The following is a 12,743-nucleotide window of genomic DNA, read 5'->3' on the forward strand; positions in this document are numbered from 1 at the left end:
AGTACATTATGGGGGAGTTTTGTAGGGCTCACCATAAATTAAGAACATAAGCATTGCCTCTGCCAAGTCAGACCATAGGTCCATCATGCCCAGCAGTCCGTTCCCGCGGTGGCCCCCCAGGTCAATGACCTGTAAGTGATCTATTACTCAAAGCATTTTATATTGTATAGTAACCCACTATTTGTACCCTTCAATCCCCTTTTCTTTCAGGAACTTGTCCAAGCCCATTTTGAAGCCCAAAATCGTACTCTGCTCTACCACCTCCTCTGGAAGTGCATTCCAGGTGTCCACCACCCTCTGAGTGAAGAAGAACTTCCTAGCATTTGTTCTGAATCTGTCTCCCTTCAATTTTTCCGAGTGCCCTCTAGTCTTTGTTGCCCCCACCAGTCTGAAGAATCTGTCCCTCTCTACCTTCTCTATACCCTTCATGATCTTGTAAGTTTCTATCATATCCCCTCTAAGTTTCCGCTTTTCCAGGGAAAAGAACCCCAGCTTCTCCAGTCTCTCAGCATACGAAAAGTTTTCCATGCCCTGTATCATTTTTGTTGCTCTCCTCTGGACCCTCTCAAGTATTGCATATCCTTCTTAAGGTACGGCGACCAGTATTGAACGCAGTACTCCAGATGCGGTCGCACCATCGCCCTATACAGCGGGAGGATAACTTCCTTGGTTCTGGTAGCGATACCTTTTTTGATAATGCCCAACATTCTGTTCGCCTTTTTTGAGGCCACCGCGCATTGTGCCAACTGTTTCAGGGTTTTATCCACCATAACTCCCAAGTCCTTTTCTAGGTTGCCTTCCCCCAATATCATCCCCCCAATCATGTAATTGTACATCGGGTTTCCTTTCCCTATGTGCATGACTTTACATTTCTCTACATTATAAGGCACCCTTTATGTAAAGTTCATAGCAGTGATCTCTAAGGTGTCCCACTGATCTGTTGGTGTGTCTGTGTAGCCAGTCCATTACAATGCTGGCCCCTCCCATGTCTAAATTGTCTGGATTTGAACTTTTTGAACTTGGATGTTTTTGTGGTCAAAAATGGTATCCCAAGGACATTTATCGGCCCCGACATTTGAACGTCTTGCGGAAAACGTCCAGTTGGACTTAGACATCCTATCGAAAATGCCCCGTCATCCCATCCCCTAGAGGACACCGCATAGACAAATCCAAGTCTGCTTACCTAGGCACCAAGAAATGTAAAACACTACCCCGTGTCTCATATTTTGTTTTCTGATGATGATAAAACTTCACCAGTTCACTTATATTTAGGTCTTTCTTTTATTCATTCCTATGTTTGGTTTCTTCAAACACTTTAGGACCACCATAGTAGTAACCTTAACCAGACCTCATTCATTTTCACTTAATTAAACCCCATGATTAAAATAATATGGAATTTAATGTCTTGCTTCCTAGCTCATGTGATTTTCCAACTGCCTAATTATTACATTCCGTTACTACAGATGCAAAGAATGTTTGGGTAAAAGCCATATTTTCTGCTGATGTTCATAGTATCAGGATTTATTAGCCAAAAAAAAAAACATTTTGATGCAGTCCTGGTTTGTAAAACATAATGTTTCACCAGTTATGAACCCAACATCTCTGTATAAATTAAACCATTCTTGGAAGTCACTGAGTTGTGTGAGAGATTTTTTTTTTTTTTTACATCAAAGATGTAACCTTAGTACTCTTGTAAGCACTTCTTGTGTTGGAACCAGTTGACCCTGATCCTTTTTCTTCAAGAGGGCAAATAATTCTGGAAATATGAATTGTACAATTGGAAACTGTCACAAATTACAAAAAGAAATTCAAGGCATGCAGGAGACAAAGTTACTACTACTGCTACAGTACTTATTATTTCTATAGCACTACTAGACGTACATAGCGCTGTACATTAAAACATTCAGGAGATTGTAAGCTCTACAAAGCAGGGACTATCTAATTAAACAGACAAATAGGACAAGTAGGGGGTCAAGGAGTTTTTCAGGCATGGGTGCTTTACAGGTGAGTGGAGTTAGGAGTTAAAAGCAACCTTGAAAAAGTGGGCTTTTAGTCTGGATTTGAATTCTGTCAGGGATAGAGCTTGACGTATTGTTCAGGCAGTCTGTTCCAGGCGTATCCTGCAGCAAGAGAGAAGGAACATAGTTTGGAGTTGGCAGTAGAGGAGAAGGGTACAAGTAAAAGAGACTTGCCTGATGAATGGAGTTCCCAGGAAGGAGGAGTATAGGAAGGGATAAGAGAAGAGAGGTATTGAGCAGCTGCAGAGTAAATGCACTTGTAAGTCAATAGGAGGAGTTTGAACTGTATGTGGAAATGGATAGGGAGCCAATGAAATGACTTGAGAAGAGAGATGATGTGAGTATAGTGACTCTGGTGGAATATAAGTTGTGCAGAAGAATTTTGAATGGATTGAAGGGGAGAGAGATGGTTACATGGATGACCTGTGAGTTGCAGTAGTCTAGGAAAGAAGTGATAAGGGTGTGGATAAGGGGTTTGGTAGTGTGCTCAGAGAGGAAGTGTCAGATTATGGTGATATTATAGAGAAAAAATGAGAGGTTTTGGGAGTCTGTTGGATTCTGGGCAGAGAAAGAGAGAGGAGTCAAAGATAACCCCGAGATTGTGAGCTGATGAGACAGGGAGGGTGAAAGTGTTATCCACTGAGATAGAGCATGGGGGGAGAGGAGAGGTAGGTTTTGGTGGAAGGATAAGTAGTTCAGTCTTGTCCATGTTCAGTTTTAAAGTGGCAGTGGAACATCCAGGCAGCAATGTTAGACAGGCAGGCTGAGACTCGGGCCTGAATTCCTGTAGAGATTTTCTGATGTAGAGAGGTACTGTAGATCTGGGAGTCAGCATAGAGGTGATATTGAAAAGCATGGGAGGAGATCAGAGCACCAAGGGAATGAGTATAGATTAAGAAAAGAAGAGGGCCTAGGTCAGATCCTTGGGATACCGTAAAAGATAGTGGGATAGCAGAGGAGAAAGATCCGCCACTGCACACACTAAAGTTGTGATGTGAGGGATAAGAAGAGAACCAAGAAAAAACAGAGCCCTGACATCCAAGTGAGGACAGCATATCAATGAGAAAGTGATGGTCTACAGCAATGTTCTTCAACCTTTTTACACCTATGGACCGGCGGAAATAAAATAATTATTTTGTGGACTGGCAAACTACTAAGACTGAAATTTTTATTTAAAAAAGTCTCTGCCCCATTCCCGCAAACCATCTGATCCCATCCGCACAAGCCTCAAATAGTTATGATTTAATATTGAACGTATTTTATTAAAGTATAAAAAGAAACAATATTCTGTATAATTGTCATTTTATAAATACAAATAATACAGAGCAAGGATCAATAAAACCCCTGTCTCCCCTTCACATATATCCCCTCTACTATCAAGAAAACTGAATAAGCCAAATTATTACAGAATGCTACACAGAAATATCATGCTAACAGAATACCGCAATTACACATGACAGGAATAGTGTTAGGGGAGTGCAACTAGGGCAACTGCCCTCTGGTCAGAGAGAGCCCTAAGCCAGCTGGAAGCTAAAGAACCACTGCCTGGGCTTTGCAGTCCCCAGTTATGTCTAACATCAGCTCTAGCAGGATACATATTTCAAATTTGATATATTCTAATCACAAAATAGAAATACAATAATTTTTTCTACCTTTTGTCGTCTCTGGTTTTTGCTTTCATCGTCTTTTCACTCTCTTCCTTCCAGTGTATGCCCTCTATCTGCCTTTATTTATTTATTTATTTCGATTTTTATCCCGTCCTCCCAGTATCTCAGAACGGTTTACAAGTAAACATTCACAATGGAGTGAATTGGACATACAAGATTATACAGTAGATTTAAATACTTGGACATACAAGACTGTGCAGCAGTTTAGATATAGGGACTATACAACAAATTAAGAACAGTAAGTTAAATATAAATTTAGTTTAGATACAAGTTATTTGAGTATAGGCTGAGTGGACTATACAGAAATTTAGGCAGAAGATTAGAATGGAGAAAGAAGGGTAGAGATGGGGTTTAAGGGGGTTAGGTGTAGACTGAGGGTGACCTTTAGTTGAAGAGGAGGATCTTTACCATTTTCCAGAATGTCATTAGTGAGTTCTGTAGTCTGAGTTGAGGGGGGAGTTGGTTCCAGAGTTGGGGAATGAAGTGGCTGTAGGAGCGTTTGTGGGCGGTTTCTGTGAGGAGGGACCTTTCGGAGGGAATGCATAGGCGTATCTCCGTTTCTGAGCGGAGGGTGCGGGTGGGGATGTAGATGGGTAGCTTGGATTTTATGTAGGAGGGGGTGGTGGCATAAATTATTTTGCGTGCTATTGCCAGGGCCTTGAATGCACAGCGTTGGCTAATTGGGAGCCAGTGTTCAGCACGGAGTGCTGGGGAGATGGGATCATGGTAGTTGAGGCTGTGTAGGAGGCGGATAGCTGCATTTTGGACCTGTTGGAGACGCTTGAGATCTTTTTTGGTTATTCCATTAAATAGGGAGTTGCAGTATTCCATTCTGGAGAGGACATATGCGTAGAGGAGTTGGGCTAGGTAAGGTGTGGAGATGTAGGGTTGATCCTTCTCAGTTGGCGGAGGTAGTAAAAGGAGGTAGAGACTACTTGGGATATCCAGGTGGATAGGAATAGGTGTCCGTCTAAGGTTACTCCTAGGCTGCGTACTTGATCTGTTGCCGTTAGTAGAGTGGAGTCCCATGATAGTGTTGGGCGTGTGTATTTGGTGTTTTTTTTCCTGATCCATAAGAGTTCGGTCTTAGAGGCGTTCCGTTGTAGTTTGTTGTTTGTCATCCAGGTTTTCATGTCAGAGAGGCAGTGTTGGAGGTTAGCAATTTGGGACGATCGGTTTACGCCTAGAGGGAGGAGCAGCTGGATGTCATCGGCATAGGAGTGGATTTTAAACTTCTGCGCTATATCAATGACAGGTCTGATGTAGAGGTTGAATAGGAACGGGGATAGAAGGGTGCTTTGGGGAACGCCATATTTGATAGGTTTGGGGTTAGATTTGTGCATCCCTAATAGGACAGTTTGGGTCCTTTGGTGGAGGAAGGAGGTGAACCATTGGAGGGCAGAGTCCTTGATTCCAAGGTCATAGAGTCTGGATATGAGGAGGTGGTGGTCGACCGTGTCAAAGGCAGCAATGAGATCAAGTAGGACTAGTAGGGCATCGCTGCCTTTGTCAAGTATTGACCAGCTGTCATCGATGATATCTAGGAGTACTGACTCTGTGCTGTGGCCTGTTCGGAAGCCGGATTGAGCAGGGGACAGGGCCGCTTGTTCTTCTATGAAAGGGTGTAGTCAGCGGAGCACAATTCATTCTAGGAGTTTGGAGACAAATGGGAGGTTGGAGACCGGGCGATAGTTGCCGGGTTCGTTAGGGTCAAGGGTGGGTTTTTTGAGAGTGGGTTTGATAATAGCTGATTTCCAGCTGAGGGGAACTGTCCCTGTGGAGAGGGAGGTGTTAATGATGGGGAGGATGGATTCTGCCATGGCGTCTTCTGTGGACAGCAGGACACTGGATGGGCAGGGATCGAGGATGGTGTTGGAGGGTTTGAGTTCTCTCAGGGTCTCGAGAACCTCGGCATGGGTGGCCATATCAAGTTGGGGGAGAGTGGTAGAGGATGGGGTATTTGGGTTAGGCTGAGGGTGTGCAGGACTGGGGTTGGTGTTGGTGTCAAGATTGTTGCGAATGGTTTGTACTTTGGACTGGAAGAAGTTCGAGAGAGTCTCACTATCAAGTTCTGTTTGGTTGTTGTGGCTTTTTCCTTGGGCACTGGTGAAGAGTTGGTTTGTGAGGGTGAATAGTTGTTTGGATCTAGCAGGGACTAATTGTAGGAGGCGAGAGTAGTAGGCTTCTTTCTATGCCTTCTTTCTATGCCTCTCTCCCCCTTCCATCCAGCCTGTGCCCATCCCTCCTTTTTACTTGAGTCATTCCAGCTTCACTGCTCTCTTCATTTTCTCTCCTACACCAGATCTAGCATCTCTTTGTCCCTCTCTCCTTATTTCTCTGCTGACCCCCTTCCCAGCATCAATCTCTCTCTACTTTCTAATTTCTCTGTCTCTCCCCTTTCCCTCATCTGATCTCTCCATTCCACCCTGATCCCTTTCCCTTCTCTAATTTCCCTGCCAGCTGTTTCTTTCCTTTTTTCCTCCTTCCCATCCAGCAGTACCCCTTTTCCCTTCCCTCTTCCCCCTATCCAACAGTAACTCTCTTCTCTTCCGTCCTCCCCTATCCAGCAGTACCTCTTCCCCCTTCCCTCTCCAGCAAATATTTCCTCTCTCTAGCCTAGCGGCAGCTCACTGTGTACTTTTAACTTTGCCACACAGCTACCACTAGCATTAGTTTAGCCATGGTTTCATCAGGCAGTCTCGGGGCCTTTGCTAGGCTGGCCTGCCTCGCATCATTGAAGCAATCTGGCCTAGCAAAGGCCCTGAGGCTGCCTCATGAAACTGCGTCTAAACTACTGCTAGTGGCAGCTGTGTGGCAAAATTAAAAGCACCGCTAAAGAATTGGCTAAAAGACCTGGGTCCTTGAATGGTAAGTCAGACAAAACAGGCTCTCAATGGGAGGAAACAAACTTAAGAATAATGGACATCAGTATGAGCCCTTCGTGGATAACGGAAACCTCTGGCTCAGGCAAAATCTCAGAGGTGACCAGCACCAGACATAAGTCTAAATGAGAATTGCCTCATACATCATGTAGTCCATGGTGAAATTAATCACCTGTGAAAAAAATCACACTCCCAATGAAAGTACCCGACTTAACATCAAGGACGAAGGGAAATAAAGGCATACAAAGAACATACACTCCCTAAAGACTGACCCAATACAATACTTAACAAAACAATACAAATGATGAGATATATCACAATAAAAAAGACCCCTGAAAAAAGGAAAAGGGGTCAATGAATTAATCAAATAACATATATAAATGGGTGCAATAACATAAGCATCTAGCTGAATAAATATTATTATTAGTTTTTATGGTTAAAGAGTTTTTTGAGATTCTCACTTGGACAGATTTTAACCCATTGTGCTATTATGTTTTGTTACAGACCACGATTTTGAGATTGAGCATTTCACTACAATACAGGTTTTCTGCAGCAGTAGCGAAATGTGTCAGAACCCAGAGTTAGAGTGAAATGAAATTTACTTTTCTATACTCACCCTCGTTACGCCACTGCCTGTAGTTCTCTTCTATGTACCTCTCCATCTCCCTCAGCTCCTGCTACTCTTGTCTCAAGAGATCAGACCCGTTCCCTGAGTGCTAGGAGCTCTTTTCACCGAGCACACACAAAAGACCTCTCACCAACTGGAAGATAATCAAAAAGTCTTTTCATTAAATGGTTCCATTTGCTAGCAAGGGGATATAACCCACTCATCTAGACTAGTCTGGCATGGATAATAAGGAGTTATATTAACATGAGAAATCATTATATATTTAAACATTCCCTTGTTATTATTTCCTTATTTTTAGTGTGAAGTGTATTTGCATAAGCACTAAGGGATTCTTTTATCAAGCTGCGGTAGGGGTTTAACGCGCGTAATACCGTGTGTTAAACTGCCTGCCGTGCTAGCCGCTAACGCCTGCATTGGGCAGGCGTTAGTTTTTTTAGCTGGTTGCGGGGGTTAGCGTGTTATGAAATGGCCGACACGCTAACCCCGCTTGATAAAAGGACCCCTAAATATACTCGTACATTGTATCCAGTTGAAATTATCCTAACCACAGACTGTCTCACTACTGGCTGATCATTTATATTTATATGCCAACTTTTCACTGCTTTCACATGATGTGTAAGAAATAAGCTTGAAATGTTCAGCAACTAACCTTGAAAGCATTCCCAAAATAAACATGATTCCTGGCTTTTATTTATTGAACTTTGCTAATAATGGCTCATTCACTTCTGTCTTAACAACATGCACATTCCAAAACAGCCATTGTACTTCTGCCAGTGGTAAAGCAAATTAAAATTATTAATGTTCTCTGCCTACTTTCCATTACTTTCCATGTGTACAGAGGTGGTTAAATTTGCCTCCTTCTAATATTTTGCATGTTATAGCCTGAAAGAATAACTCAACATCTGTAGGCAGCAAATATTTGTGCATCAAAGAATTTCTGGCACTTTGCACAATGAAGAACTTCAGGGATATCCCTGTTCTTGTAAGACATTGTATAGAGAGAGTGCTTAGAATATACAAAGGAAATATTGTGATTTGCTATTGAGATGAAAATACGAGTATAAAACTTCCTAGTGAGGAAGGGATAGGGGTTGCCAATTTATCTGCCACTTTGAAAAGAGGGTAATGGCTCACACATCATAGTACTTCCATTCTGTAGAGCTGGGCTGCCTGCACCAACCTGATCATGGACAAGTGAAAAACAGAACATAGTTTCCCTTTCCCCTCATCCTGAGCAGTGACCAGAGCTCGGGGCTGCGACTCCTTGGACTGTGGGTACCTAGGCCAAGCGCCTAGGGGTAGGAGAAGATGAACCAATGTGCTTGGAAGAAGTTGCTATTTAGAAAACCTGTGTGAAGAAGGTTAGAAGCAGGGTCAGAGTCCCTGGACATACAGGAGAAAGTCCTGAGGGCCAAAGAAGCCAAAAGAGAGAAGAAGAAAGGAACTTGTGTTTTGGAGAGAGAGAAAAAAATTGTTGTGCTTTTGCAGTCTGTTCCCTCCAGATCCCCAAGATGTCCAGTGGACAAATTCAGACTGTAATATGTATGCAAAATTGTTAGTGCTGCATTTAGAAACTGTAGTGCCCTCTGTTATTCATCCACACCAGGTTGGATTCCTTCAGGAGTGGCAGGGGACAGATAACGCTAGGGTTTTTTTTTTTGTTATGTAATGCAACTTGCCTGATAGAGGTAATCTCAGTTTCGCTGGATGCTGAGGAGGCTTTCGATGGAAAAGAGTAGGTGTACCTGTTCTGTGTGTTAAAGCAACTTGGTTTCCCAGTAGAGTTTATTTCCCTCTTGAGGATGCTGTACTTTTCATGTACTGCATGAATCTTTACAAATAACAGGTTCTTAGTGCCCTTTGAGATGTTCCAGGATACACAGAGGGGTGCCTCCCCTGGCGTCGATATCCCTGTTGTGTGCCATTTGGAGAAGAGCAGCTGTAAAATGGATTATAGTGAATGGTCAGGAGTTAAATTGTCTCACATGCAGATGATATTTTGTTATATCTTACTCAGCCACAGGAGTCTCTCCGTGTCATAAATCAGTGCTGTTTTTTGCAGGGTGTTGTATTAATTGAAATAAAACAGAAATTTTGTCCCTTAATGATTCACCCCCTCCCCATTCCAGTTGGAGTCATGAGCTCTTAAGTATTAAATGGGTCGTCTCTGAGTTAAAGTATTTAGGGAGGGATCTGGCAGAAATAACTCAAATTAATGTTAGATGGACCATTGTTCTGATCCAGTATGGCTATTCTTATGTTTTTATTGGGAGACTCTTGAGAAGATTAGAGTCAAGATTAGATGCAATGCTCTGTTGTGGATTAGGAATTAGTTATTGGGCAGAAAACAGAGTAGGGTTAAATGACCATTTTTTCTTCATGGAGGAGGGTGAATAGTAGAATGCCGCAGGGATCTGTAATGGGACAGGTGCTATTTAACATATTTATAAATGATCTGGAAATCAGAATGACAAGTGAGGTGATTAAATTTGCAGATGGCACTAAACTATTCATAGTTGTTAAAACCACATGCAGACTGTGAAAAATTGCAGGGAGACCTTATGAAATTGGAAGATTGGACATCCAAATACAGATGAAATTTAATGTGGACAAATGTAAAATGATGCAAATTGGGAAGAATAATCCAGTTGCTAGGGTCCACCTTAGGGGTTAGTACCCAAGAAAAAGATCTAGGTGTCATCGTAGACAGTACTTTGAAACCTTCCACTCAATGTGTGGCAGCGGTGGCCAAAAAAAGCAAATAGGATGGTAGGAATTATTAGGAAGGGGATGGTAAATAAGATGAAGAATATTATAATGCTCTATATTTCTCTGGTGCGACTTCACCTTGATTACTAAGTTCAATTTTGGTTACAATTTCTCAAAGATAAAGCAGAATTAGAAAAGGTTCAAAGAAGAATGGCCATGATATAGGCCAGTGGTCTTCCTTTTCAGCTGGGGCCATTTTGGGTCCAAAAGGACTGAAGGAGAGCCAACAAATATCTTCCTATCTTAGGACCATGACACCAAACAATGCTTTTCAACTTCCATCCCATCAAAACTCCTAACCTTGGTCACACATTCATAAAACAGATAAACCCTTTTTAAATACAATACCACAAATAAAACTTGAAGATGCCAGGCTCTGCATGTAATACAGCACCAGAGAAATACAAAGAGATGTCTTTATATGATTGGATAGGCTGGAGTGAGCTTAGATGGTAACTTTAGTTTATGGCCAAGAAATATCAAAGAAGAGACAAGTTAATTTCAGGTCCATTCAGGTCTGTATCTGCCGTCATTTACTATGTTACTATATATTATGCACTGTTCAAGAAGAAATGCAACAGATGTAAATTCTCAAATCTTCTATATTTCAAAACTAAATTGAAAATAAAATCTTGTTTCCTACCTTTGGTGTCTAGTGGTTTTATTTTTCTGATCATCTTGTTCGAAATCTCTGGTTGCACGTTCCTCTGTCTGTTTTCTTAACTCTGTTTCCAGGGCTTCCTTTTCATTTCCTGTTTCTTTTTACTTATTCATCACTTTCTGCCCTACATCTGGCACTGATTTTCACATTCACTTTCTTTCATTTTCTGCCTCCAGAGCAGATTTTCAGGGGGGGGGGGGCAAGTGGCTGAGGCAGGAGGGAGTAGGCATTCCTCCAACCAATCTTCATGGGGAGGTCCTGCTGGCTGAGGCAGAAGGGAGTGAGGATTCCTCCTGCCTATCTTCACAGGGGGTACGAGTGGTCAAGGCAGGAAGGAGTGGGCATCCCTTCTGCCTGCTGATTTTCTTTTTTAAAAGTTTTGGGGAAAGGGAGGGGGCCATCATCAGGGGATCCTGGCATGATTTTTTTTTAAATTGTTAACGGGAACAGGTATTGTAACAATTTTTTTTAATTGGTTAATTCATGTGGTAAATGTTACATCATTAAAAAACAAATAATTGTAATTGATAATTACAGTTACTCATGGATATCAATTTGGCGCTTAGCAATGCCTAAGTCCAGACACCCTCCAATGTCTAGCATCTACCTCGAGGTAATGAAGAACTCTCCTAACATCCAGAAATGCCAAGACTTTGTCCTTTTTCTTAGAACCCATGGTATGGAAAGTGGATAGCTGGATTTTCTGATTTATGTAGAAGGCTGAAACTACTTTTGGTAGAAAGGAAGATACCATGCATAGTGAGACCCCTGCCTCCGTAAACCTGAGGAAAGTCTCTCTGCATGACAAAGATACCAAGTTACATGCATGGGGCACATCACTGAGGTGATAGCTACCAGAAAAACTGTCTTAATGGTAAGATACATCAGTGATGCCTCTTGCAAAGGCTCATATGGGGCCTTGCTGAGAGAATACAAAACAATGTTAAGATTCCAAGGCGGGAATGGCATCACATAGGAGGATGCAGCTGCAATGATCCTTTCAAAAATCTTTCTATATTAGGATGTGAAGCCAAAGAAACTATTTTCATTCAAGCCTTAAAGCAAGAGAGGCCTGCCACCTGTACTTTGAGGGAACCAACAGGCAAGCCCTTTTCTAATTCATCCTGAAGAAATGTTAGGACCACTGACAGCAGAGCCTGAAAAGGCTCCACATTCTGCTTGGCACACCAGCACTGAAAAGTCTTCCAAGCCTTAGCATAGGCTGCAGCAGTCACCAGTTTCTTAGATCTTAGGAGGGTAGTCATTATCACCTCCAAGTAGCCCTTGCAAGCTAAGGCCATGCACTAAAGAGCCTTGTCATAAGCTCAAAGAATTCTGGATCCCTCAGGACAACTGGACCCTGTAATAGAAGAGTTGAATGAAGTGGCAGATTGAGACACTGGTCCTTCTGTGGATGGACCAGATCAGATCTGCATACCATGGCCAATGTGGCCAATATGAGGCAGCCAGAGTTACCAACCCCGGGTACGTCACTATTCTTTGAATGACCCAGTTTATCATAGGCCAGGGGGAAACATATACAACAGTCCCTTCTCTGGCCAAGGTTGTACTAGAGTGTCCATGCAGGTACTTCCGGGCTCAAATTTTCAGCTGAAGAAGTGAGAGATTTTATTGTTAGCTTCCAATGCCATCAGATCAAATGTCAGACATCCCCATTGATGCACAATGCTGTTGAAGGTCTTCTGGGAAAGAGACTGCGCCCAGGATCTAGGGTCTGCCAGCTGAGATAATCGGCCTGAACATTGTCCACTCCTACTATATGTGCTGCTGAGAGTGCTTGATGGTGCCCATTTGCGTGTGTTACAAAACGCAAAATATCTGCCCTGTTAAAAAAAAATTAATAAAAGACAGGCAGGCCTGTCTTAAAAATGTGCCCCCCACAAACATATGCACCTCCCCCCCAGGAGAAAAAAGCAGGAGGGATGCCAACTCCCTCCTGCCATCAGCGTTAAAAAGAAAAAGGAAAAATAAAAAAGCAGCGCAGCACAATTTTCCCCCCTCCCGACAGGCACGGCCCTCGCCCCCCTCCTGGCATGGCCCATCCCTGACATGGCTCACCCCCGACAAGGAACGGCCTGACCCGACACCAAAGTTGGG

General features: G+C 42.8%; 1 long non-coding RNA gene across 1 annotated transcript in view; it reads right to left on the reverse strand.

Moving 5' to 3' along the window:
* Positions 1–2,008: 2,008 nt before the first annotated feature.
* LOC117357315 overlaps positions 2,009–12,743 on the reverse strand; it is a 28,257-nt gene continuing 17,522 nt past the window's right edge. The window contains exons 2-3 of the long non-coding RNA XR_004538782.1: positions 7,184–7,328; positions 2,009–2,120 (exon numbers count right to left, since the gene is read on the reverse strand). This is a non-coding gene — a long non-coding RNA (uncharacterized LOC117357315). The remainder of the gene's footprint in view (positions 2,121–7,183; positions 7,329–12,743) is intronic.

The sequence above is a fragment of the Geotrypetes seraphini genome, chromosome 3 (assembly GCF_902459505.1).
Source record: "Geotrypetes seraphini chromosome 3, aGeoSer1.1, whole genome shotgun sequence".
Lineage (NCBI taxonomy): Eukaryota > Metazoa > Chordata > Amphibia > Gymnophiona > Dermophiidae > Geotrypetes > Geotrypetes seraphini.